Here is a 10,685-nt window from a genome sequence, read left to right as displayed (position 1 = left end):
GAGGAGGAGGAGGAGAGAAAGGATGGAGAGGGAAGGAGGGGGAGAGGAGGACGAAGAAGGGGGTGGAGAAGAAAGCCGGAGAGGAAGGGATGCAAAGGGGGAGGAGGAGAGGGATGGGGAGGGGGAGAGCAGACGGGGATGGAGGGGAGGAGAACGGAGGAGGATGGAGGGAGGAGATGCGGGGGAGAGGGAGGGCATGCGGAGGGGGAAGAGAAGGATGGAGGGGGGGGATGTGAAGGAGGGAAGAGTGGGGGGAGGAGGAGGGGAGGGAAGGCAAGGAAAGAGGAGAAAGCGGAGAAGGGAGGGGATGCAGGGGAAGGGGAGGAGGGTCAGTGCACCCTCTGCAGCGTCCGGCCCCGAGGAGCCCCGGCTGCTGGCGTGGGGCTGACCTGGGCCCGACTCCTGGGTCCTCCCAATCCGGATCGACCCGCCTGGGCCGAATCCCTGAAAACAGGAGCGCGGCCACTACATAATTCCCAATTTGGTGCGCTCCTGCCGGAGGACTGAGCAGGGAATTGCCCAGCCGGACCCCGGGATAGGGCCCTGCGCATCTCGGACCCCATTCAATCGTTCCATCATCACTCAGTCAATCAATCCGTGGTATTTACTCAGCCCAAAGTCGCACAGTAGGCAAGGGGCAGAACTGGGATTAGAACCTGGGCCTCCAGACTCCCAGGCCGATGCCCTTTCCACTAATCTATTCTGCTTCTAGCCACGGAAAGTGGCCAGAAACTTCAGTCTGATGAGACTGGAGGAGAAAAAGGAGGGGGAAAAGGTTTCCATTATGCTGCTGATCCCTTGGGGCAACCATTTGCGCAACGGATAGTGGAGGATTCCGTGTCCTTTCATGCATTTTGTTAGTATGTTTGGTTTTGTTCTCTGTCTCCCCCTTTTAGACTGTGAGCCCACTGTTGGGTAGGGACTGTCTCTATACGTTGCCAATTTGTACTTCCCAAGCGCTTAGTACAGTGCTCTGCACATAGTAAGCGCTCAATAAATACGATTGATGATGATGATGATCTCCCCTCTCCCTTCACCCCACCTAAGACATTTTGAAACCCCTCCTCCACTGTGGGAACTCCTCAGCTTCCAAGTCGATTCAAATCTCCTTTCCCTCTGTGGCTTAGGACAAGCTACTTGGGTGCTGGGTTTTAGGTGGAATGACTGTAATGAGGGAGAGAATTCATATCGATGTTCCCCGGGAAATCTCAATCAATCAATCAATCAATCGTATTTATTGAGCGCTTACTATGTGCAGAGCACTGTACTAAGCGCTTGGGAAGTACAAATTGGCATCACATAGAGACAGTCCCTACCCAACAGTGGGCTCACAGTCTAAAAGGGGGAGACAGAGAACTGAACCAAACATACCAACAAAATAAAATAAGTAGGATAGAAATGTACAAGTAAAATAAATAAATAAATAAATAAATAGAGTAATAAATATGTACAACCATATATACATATATACAGGTGCTGTGGGGAAGGGAAGGAGGTAAGACGGGGGGATGGAGAGGGGGACGAGGGGGAGAGGAAAGAAGGGGCTCAGTCTGGGAAGGCCTCCTGGAGGAGGTGAGCTCTCAGCAGGGCCTTGAAGGGAGGAAGAGAGCTAGCTTGGCGGATGGGCAGAGGGAGGGCATTCCAGGCCCGGGGGATGACGTGGGCCGGGGGTCGATGGCGGGACAGGCGAGAGCGAGGTACAGTGAGGAGATTAGTGGTGGAGGAGCGGAGGGTGCGGGCTGGGCAGTAGAAGGAGAGAAGGGAGGTGAGGTAGGAGGGGGCGAGGTGATGGACAGCCTTGAAGCCCAGGGTGAGGAGTTTCTGCTTGATGCGCAGATTGATCGGTAGCCATTGGAGGTTTTTGAGGAGGGGAGTAATATGTCCAGAGCGTTTCTGGACAAAGATAATCCGGGCAGCAGCATGAAGTATGGATTGAAGTGGAGAGAGACACGAGGATGGGAGATCAGAGAGAAGGCTAGTGCAGTAGTCCAGACGGGATAGGATGAGAGCTTGAATTAGCAGGGTAGCGGTTTGGATGGAGAGGAAAGGGCGGATCTTGGCAATGTTGCGGAGCTGAGACCGGCAGGTTTTGTCTCTCACTACCTCAACACTCTATAACTATTGTGGATGAAATAATGTCCCATTTTCATTTAACATGTGGAAGGAGATGCATTTCATCTTAAGGATACAACTGAGGAGGGTAGGCTAACCGAGTCAGAGATCTGAAACTCTGCCACTGACTTGCCTGGGTGGCTTACCCTGGCTTGAAAGGCAAGTCACAGGAACCAGCTGAGAAGGGGGTGAGGGGATAATCAACTGTTCCCACCTCTGGAATTGGTACTGAGGAGGTAAATTCACTAGTTTTATCCTTTAGCATTTAGGGCAGGATGGGCAACGGGCCTGTCCTTTTGGTGCAAAATGGGAGCCAGCCAGAAATGGAGCTAACAAGATAGTGGCCCCACTCCCCTGGTTCCTGGCCACAGCTTCTTCTTTTAGGAGTAGCGTGGCCTAGTGGAAAGAGGACGAGCCTGGGAGTCAGAGGACCTGGGTTCTAATCCCAGCTCTGCCACTTGACTGCTGTGTGACCTTGGGCTAATCACTTAACTTCTCTGAGCCTCAGTTCCCTCATCTGAAAAATGTGGATTCAATACCTGTTCTCCCTCCTGTTCAGACTGTAGGCATCGTGTGGAACCTGATTAGCTCATTTTGGGCAGGGAATGCATCTGCTAATTTTTTTGTACCGTACTCTCCCAAGCACTTAGTACAGTGCTCTGCATATAGTAAGTGCTCGATAAATACCATTGACTGCTTATCTTGTATCTGCCCCAGTGCTTAGTACAGTGATTGACACAGTATGTGCTTAACAGAAGCAGCGTGGCTCAGTGGAAAGAGCCCGGGCTTGGGAGTCAGAGGCCATGGGTTCGAATCCCGGCTCTGCCATATGTCTGCTGTGTGATCATGGGCAAGTCGCTTCACTTCTCTGAGCCTCAGTTACCCCATCTGTAAAATGGGGATTAAGATTGTGAGCCCCATGTGGGACAACCTGATCACCTTGTATCCCCCCCAGTGCTTAGAACAGTGCTTTATAGTAAGCACTTAACAAATGCCATTATTATTATTATTATTATTAACAACTGTTTTCATTATTATTACCCTCCTTTCTGACTCCACTGCTAACTGGGGGCTTTTAGTTCCCTCTCTCCCTCCCCCCCCCCACCTACCCACTGAAGGCAGGGATGGGGGGCTTCTGTGCACCCCACAGTCCAAATGAAAAGTTGATACCTTGGACTTTAACATTCTTACAGCATATCACTGTGTACCTATGTCCTTTCATCAGGATGATTATTCCAATCCGTCAATGGTATATACTGAGTACTTACTGTGGGCAGAGCACTGTACAGTACAACAGAGTTGGTAGACATGTTCCCTGCCTACAGTGAACTTACAGTCCTGAGGGGTAACAGACATTTATATAAATAAATACATTACAGCTATATATGTAAGTGCTATGGGGCTGAGTGTGGGGTGAATACCAGGTGCCCCAAAGGCACAGAGACAAGTGCAATATAACGGATTACATCCCTTAGGACCATTGGTTTCTCCCATAATGCTCCTTTCCATGTAATTCCCTCTTTTATTTCTTCTAGTACCCCACATCTCATCTTCCCCTTATGCTCAAGCCAGGATCTCCTCTGGGATGATTTGTTGAGGCAGCAGCTAGGTTACCAAGAGTCCCACTGAGGCCCAGTTTTATTTGAAGATACACCCACCTTCCCATGAGGCTTCAAATACAGGCAGGCTCATTTAACTTAATAAGAAGTTGAATGGCAACACACATCAATATGGTAAATATAGTACAGACACAAAGTGGAGAATGAGGAAGAAGAGGAAAGAGAAACTGCAAGGGGAGGAGTGAGAGGGAAGAGAGAGAGGAGAGGAGAGGAGGGGGAAGGGAGAGAGAGAGAGAAATGGCATGGTCTCAGAAGAGCCTGGCTTGGAGACTTAACTCAGCTCTGCTGCATAATTACCTTAATTAAGGATTTTCTGGGAGTTTTGTCCTTGACCCTACATACCCTGAGGGGGACGGGATAATGGACTCTTCTTGCTTGCCAGTTTCTCTCTCTTTGTCCTGTAATCACTAGTCTCTATGGCATCAATTTCACACCTGAACCCTGATTTCACTTTTTAATCCTCAAAATTCAGAAATGTGGAAGAAAATCCACCTGTGGAAACGCTTAGAAAAGATAGACTTCAAAAAGGAAGCATTTTTAAAGTCACGAAGAACTGAAGCCGGGCGTGTGGTGAATTTCATCTGTGAAATCCTCAGCTGGTATCCAAGTGTCAACAGTGTTTTATCAGGTTGACCAGCTTCCTCGGGTAAGTTGGGGTCCTCATGAGCAGCAGAATTCGTTCAATTCAATCATATTTGTTAAGCGCTATAAATTTATTATTACTATGTGCAGAACGCCAGGAAGCTGCCAAAGGGGTGGACAGAATTTTTGACCTAAAGTAGCACTCACGTACCTTGTGCTATCACTTGGGGATACATAAGAACAAGAGCTTCAACTAGTGACAAGTAGTCGATTTCTGAAAAATTTGGTTGATGATGATGATGATGATGATGATGATGAATTCTGCCCCCAATTATGCTTACCTCAGAATAACTGCCCTTTAATGTAGAAATATGTGGGGTTTGTGCATGACTTGAAAAGAGAGCTTGAGGTAAACACCATCTATTCAAGAACATAATGTATTTAGTAAGAAAGGTCCATTTCTCGAGGCTTTGCCCGGCCACTTAGGACTCTTTTGGAAGCTTAATGGAATACCTGCTTTATACAACAAAAGTGGACTACTATTGTAAAGCTGAGAAAAGAGAGAAGCGTGTGCTACGTGCCGAAAGCCAAGGCCAATGTTCTCGTGGAGTGGAAGCAGAGAAAGCTACTTGGACTATAGGTCTTATCTAGCCAAGAGTGCCCACTGAATCCTCCCTGCCTGTTTTGCAGACGTGCAGAAATGAGCAGGCAAATGAGATGAAAATCACTGCATTCTGGACAATGAGGTAATAACAATAATAATAATGATTTTTGTTAATTGCTTACTATGTCTACATACACCTGTCTACATGTTTTGTTTTGTTGTCTGTCTTCTAGGCTGTGAACCCGGTGCTGGGTAGGGACCGTCTCTATATGTTGCTGACTTGTACTTCCCAAGTGCTTAGTACAGTGCTCTGCACACAGTAAGCGCTCAATAAATACAATTGAATGAATGAATGAATGGTGGGAAACCTCCTCCCCTAACCCAATATTGTAACTGATAAGCATACTACAGGAAGGGCTATAAACAGCCTTTTTTAAATGCTATTTGCTAAGTGCTTATTACATGCCCAAAACTGTACTAAGCACTTGGGGTAGATACAAGCTAATCAGGTTGGATACAGTACAAATCCCACATGGAGCTCACAGTCTTAATCCCCCCATTTTACAGATGAGCCAAGTGAGGCAAAGAGATGTGAAATGACTTGCCCAAGGTCACACAGCAGACAAGTCGTGGAGCCGGGATTTGAACGAGGTCCTTCTCGCTCCCAGGCTCACGTTCTATCCACTGCTTCTCAAATTGCCCTCTAGACTGTAAGTCCCTGTCCCACCTGGGGCTCATGGTTTTCACCCCCATTTTCCAGATGGGAAAACTGAGGCAAAGAGAAGTGAACTGATTTGCCCACTGTCACACAACAGACATGTGGTAAGAGCAGGATTAGAACCCACAACCTCCGAGTCCCAGGCCCATGCTCTTTACAGGGAGTGGGTAAGAGGATGAGGATGGCTAAGTGCATACCATCAATACTACCACATAAACAACTCAAACACCCTCCAACTGGTGATAGATGTACCTTTCCCCCTTCCTCTCACTCTAAATGAAATAATATGAACTATATAGGCGAGCCTACTCGGGTCTCTTGTTTGGGAGATGTAGCAGTGGTTTCTAAGCAGCCCTAATTTTGAATGCAGTACTCAGCACCACTGTATAATAATAATAATAATAATAGCATTTATTAAGCACTTACTGTGTGCAAAGCACTGTTCTAAGCGCTGGGGCAGTTACAAGGTGATCAGGTTGTCCCACGGGGGGCTCTCAGTCTTCACCAACATTTTACAGATGCAGGAACTGAGGCCCAGAGAAGTGAAGTGACTTGCCCAAAGTCACCCAGCTGGCAATTGGCAGAGCCGGGATTTGAACCCATGACCTCTGACTCCAAAGCCCGTGCTCTTTCCACTGAGCCACGCTGCTTCTCAAGTAGAGTAGAGGCTCTAGTCTAATTTCTTAAAACGTACGAGAGATCGTCTCTCAGTGTCACTCCCACGTGCATGCCAATCTCCATCAATCAATCAATCAATAGTATTTATTGAGCACTTACTGTGTGCAGAGCACTGTACTAAGTGCTTGGGAAGTACAAGCTGGCAACATATAGAGACAGTCCCTACCCAACAGTGGGCTCACAGTCTAGAAGGGGGAGACAGAGAACAAAACCAAACATACTAACAAAATAAATTAAATAGAATAGATAGGTACAAGTGAAATAAATAGAGTAATAAATATGTACAAACATATATACATATATACAGGTGCTGTGGGGAAGAGAAGGAGGTAAGATGTGGGGGATGAAGAGGGGGACGAGGGGGAGAGGAAGGAAGGAAGGGGCATCAGCCCTGAACTCTTCAAACATTGACAACTCCACATTTTGTGTTTATACTTATATGTGGCCCAAGTGATGGGGAAATCAAGTGGCAACCTTGCATTTTACGGCTGTGGTTACCTCATATTTTTTCTAGATGTGGCAGCTTGATACGCACCTTATTGTTTTATGCTGTCGAGTCATCCCTGACCCATAGCGGCCCTGTGCACACCTCTCCCCCAGAACGCCTCGCCTCCATCTGCAATAGCTTTGGTAGCGTATCCGTAGAGTTTTCTTGGTAAAAATACAGAAGTGGTTTACCATTGCCTCCTTCCACGCAGTCAACTTGAGTCTCTGCCCTCAACTCTCTCCCGCACCGCTGCTGCCCAGCACAGGTGAGTTTTGACTTGTAGCAGAATGCCTTCCAACCGCTATCCACTGGCCAAGCTAGGAAAGGAATGGGTATGCCTCTGCTTGACTCTCCCTCTCAAAGTTGAGACTGGTAGAGTACTGGAAACTCTCCGGGTGTGACCCTGAGAGGGGCTGATGAGCACCAGTTGTTCCGTAAATCAAATATCCAGATTGTAAATTCCATCTAGCATTACCTCTCCCATACCTCCTCCAGGAGGCCTTCCCAGACTGAGCCCCTTCCTTCCTCTCCCCCTCGTCCCCCTCTCCATCCCCCCCATCTTACCTCCTTCCCTTCCCCACAACACCTGTATATATGTTTGTACATATTTATTACTCTATTTATTTATTTTACTTGTACATATCTATTCTATTTATTTTATTTTGTTAGTGTGTTTGGTTTTGTTCTCTGTCTCCCCCTTTTAGACTGTGAGCCCACTGTTGGGTAGGGACTGTCTCTATATGTTGCCAATTTGTACTTCCCAAGCGCTTAGTACAGTGCTCTGCACATCGTAAGCGCTCAATAAATACGATTGATGATTGATGATGATGATGATATCAATAGGGAATGTTGAACACTGTGACTCTGAGAAATGGTTTTTGGAAAACTCAAAATACGTGACTTCTTTCAAGAACTTCTTTTGAGAAGCAGCATGGACTAGTGGGTAGAACACAGGCCTGGGAATCAACAGGAGCTGAGTTCTAAGCCCCGATCCACCACTTGTCTGCTCTGTGACCTTGGGCATGTCATTTAACTTCTCTGGGCCTCAGTTACCTCAACTGTAAAATGGAGATTAAGATTGTGAGCTCCATGTGGGACAGGGACTATGTCCAAGCTGATCTACCCCAGTTCTTAGAACAGTGCTTGGCACATAGTAAGCGCTTAACGAATACCACCGTCATCATCATCATCAACAGCAGATAGTGTTAAAAATGTTTTATGGAACAATTCTTCATCCCAAAAGAAATATAAGTGGACCATGTCCCCGGTGAACAAGTGAGCAAACTGAGAAGAGTTGTTAGAGCTGCCGTGGGTATTTAATAATAATAACAATTGTGGCTTTTCTTAAGTGCCGGCCATTTTACTGAGAAGCAGCATGGCTCAGTGGAAAGAGCACGGGCTTTGGAGTCCGAGGTCATGGGTTCAAATCCCGGCTCTGCCAGTTGCCAGCTGTGTGACTTTGGGTAAGTCACTTTACTTCCCTGGGCCTCAGTTCCCTCATCTGTAAAATGGGGATGAAGACTGGGAGCCCCCCGTGGGACAACCTGATCACCTTGTAACCTTCCCAGCGCTTAGAACAGTGCTTTGCACACAGTAAGTGCTTAATAAATGTTATCATTATTATTATTATATTATTATTATCATTATTATTATTTTACTAAGCACTCCTGGAAAAGATACAGGGCAGTCAGGTCAAACATGGTTCCCATCCCACATAGGGGGCTCACAGTCTGAAGGAAAGGGAGAACAGGTATTTAATTCCCATTTTATGGAAGAGGAAGCTGAGGCACAGAGCAGTTGTGTGACTTGCCCAAATTCACACAGCAGGCAAGTGGCAGAAGGAGGATTAGAACCCGGGTCTCCTGACTCCCAGCCCCATGCCCTTCCCACTAGACGACACTCTTTCGAAACCAACTGTACAAAATAATTTACTTCACCATATCTTCTCTTAGTTTTTGTAAGGCCCAAAAAGAAAAGGGGATAGATATATCACCTAATTACACTATATCAAGGCTCTCCCCTAGTCTCACCTCATCCTCCTGGTCTCCTTCACTTGTAGCCAGCCCTGTCTTCTCCTTACCCACTTCCAGCTAAATTCATGACTCCAAAGAAGTTTTTTCAGTCGGTTTTGTTGTGTTCTCTGATCCGTGTCTTGTCGCTTTATATTTCCTTCATCCCGGCGGCTTGTCATTTTTAAGTATAAGCTTCATGAGAGCAGGAATTATGAGGCCATAAGGCATACATCCGTAGGCAAGAAACTGCTAAATTCACATGATTCTAATTCTATCTAAGCAATGAAGTAATTGTGGTGTTTGTCAAATGCTTATCATGTGGCAGGATTTGTGCTAAGTGCTGGGGTAGATACAAGATAAGCAGATCAGGCATAGTCCCTGACCTAAATGGAAGAAGGAAAACATGTGTCTTATCCCCATTTTACAGATGAGAAAACTGTGACACCGAAAAGTTAAAGCAACTTGCCCAAGGTCACACAGCAAGCAAGTTAGCAAGTTTCCTGGCTATCAACCCTGTGCTCGTTCTATTAGCTCGCATGGCTTCTAATCCGCAAATAAATTGCCATTAGTTTTAGGCCCATTGCTGTACAAGATATCTAAAAATAGAGTGGTTTTTGCCCAAAGCAGAGTTCTTAGGATCTTCATTTATTCAAAACCTTAACCGGAGAAAATGTGGCATTTTTCATAAGAGGAGAACATCTTCAAGTACTTGTAATCCAATGTATTTTAAAATTCATTACTCTACCTCCCAGTATCTCTGCATCTCTTCTGTATCTCTACCTCCCAGTCCTTCCGGAAATACCAAAATGTTAGGCCACTTCCTGTAAATTATTTCCACAAGTTAAAACATACATCTAGGAACTTTTGAAAAACTGTAATAAATCATCTTTAAGGGTACCAGTGTTTCCTTTTGCATACCCCTTTTTCATGCATTAGGCAACTAATGAATGTTGACAATGAGCGAAACAAAAGAAATACAGCTGTATTCAGTTCAGATCATGGAAAAAACATTAAATGGGCCAGTCGGCTACCAAAGGCCCAATTATCATGCAAATCGGCCTCAAACTCTTCTGGATTTCATAAGGGTTGGGACTAAAAATTGTTCACATTGGAATTACATCCATGGGCTCAGCCCTGTAGAATTTATTGCTTTTTTATGATAAAATTTTAAAACTTCCAATAGCATTTCTTTGGACCGACTGCTCATTTATCTGCTTTTTATACATGTTTCTTTGGTACAAGGAAGTGATTTCATACATTGTAAAAGCAGTAGCTCCAGGGCTGTGAAACAAGAGTCCAGAAATCAGTGATGTAACAAAATAAAAATAGAAAAATCTTCACCACCCACTAGTGCTTGCTACAACAATGCACCCATTTTTGCTACATTTGTTTTCACTCCCCAGTTTTGATGGAACATGCTGGAAGAATTAGGGAATGTTCTTCCCACAACCCAAGTCCGTTCTGATGTACCGTGATCCACAAGTTGGTGCATGTAGATTTGGTGTAGGAAGAAACCTTTTTTAAAAAATGGTGCTTGTTAAGCACTTACTATGTGCTAAGCACTAAGTGCTGGGGTAGATATGTGCTAATCAGGTAGGACATAGTCCATGTCCCATGTGAAGCTTACAGTCTTAATATCCATTTTTACAGATGAGGGAACTGAGTTATAGATAAATTAAATGACTTGCCCAAGGTCGTACAGCAGTCATGTGGTGGATCTGGGATTAGAACCCAGAACCCAGGACTTCTGACTCCCAAGCTTATGCTCTGTCTACTAGGCCACACTGAAGCAGCGTGGCTCAGTGGAAAAGAGCATGGGCTTTGGAGTCAGAGGTCATGGGTTCAAATCCCGGCACCGCCACTTGTCAGCTAT

General features: G+C 45.9%; 1 non-coding gene across 1 annotated transcript; it reads right to left on the bottom strand.

Moving 5' to 3' along the window:
• Positions 1 to 7,075: 7,075 nt before the first annotated feature.
• On the bottom strand, positions 7,076 to 7,213 carry LOC119945606. The gene has a single exon (XR_005456268.1). It is a non-coding gene; the product is annotated as a small nucleolar RNA SNORA7 (small nucleolar RNA).
• Between the last annotated feature and the right edge of the window lie 3,472 nt (positions 7,214 to 10,685).

Source organism: Tachyglossus aculeatus, chromosome 25, assembly GCF_015852505.1.
Source record: "Tachyglossus aculeatus isolate mTacAcu1 chromosome 25, mTacAcu1.pri, whole genome shotgun sequence".
In the NCBI taxonomy this organism is placed as follows: Eukaryota; Metazoa; Chordata; class Mammalia; order Monotremata; family Tachyglossidae; genus Tachyglossus; species Tachyglossus aculeatus.
This window is presented reverse-complemented; position numbering and strand designations above follow the sequence as displayed.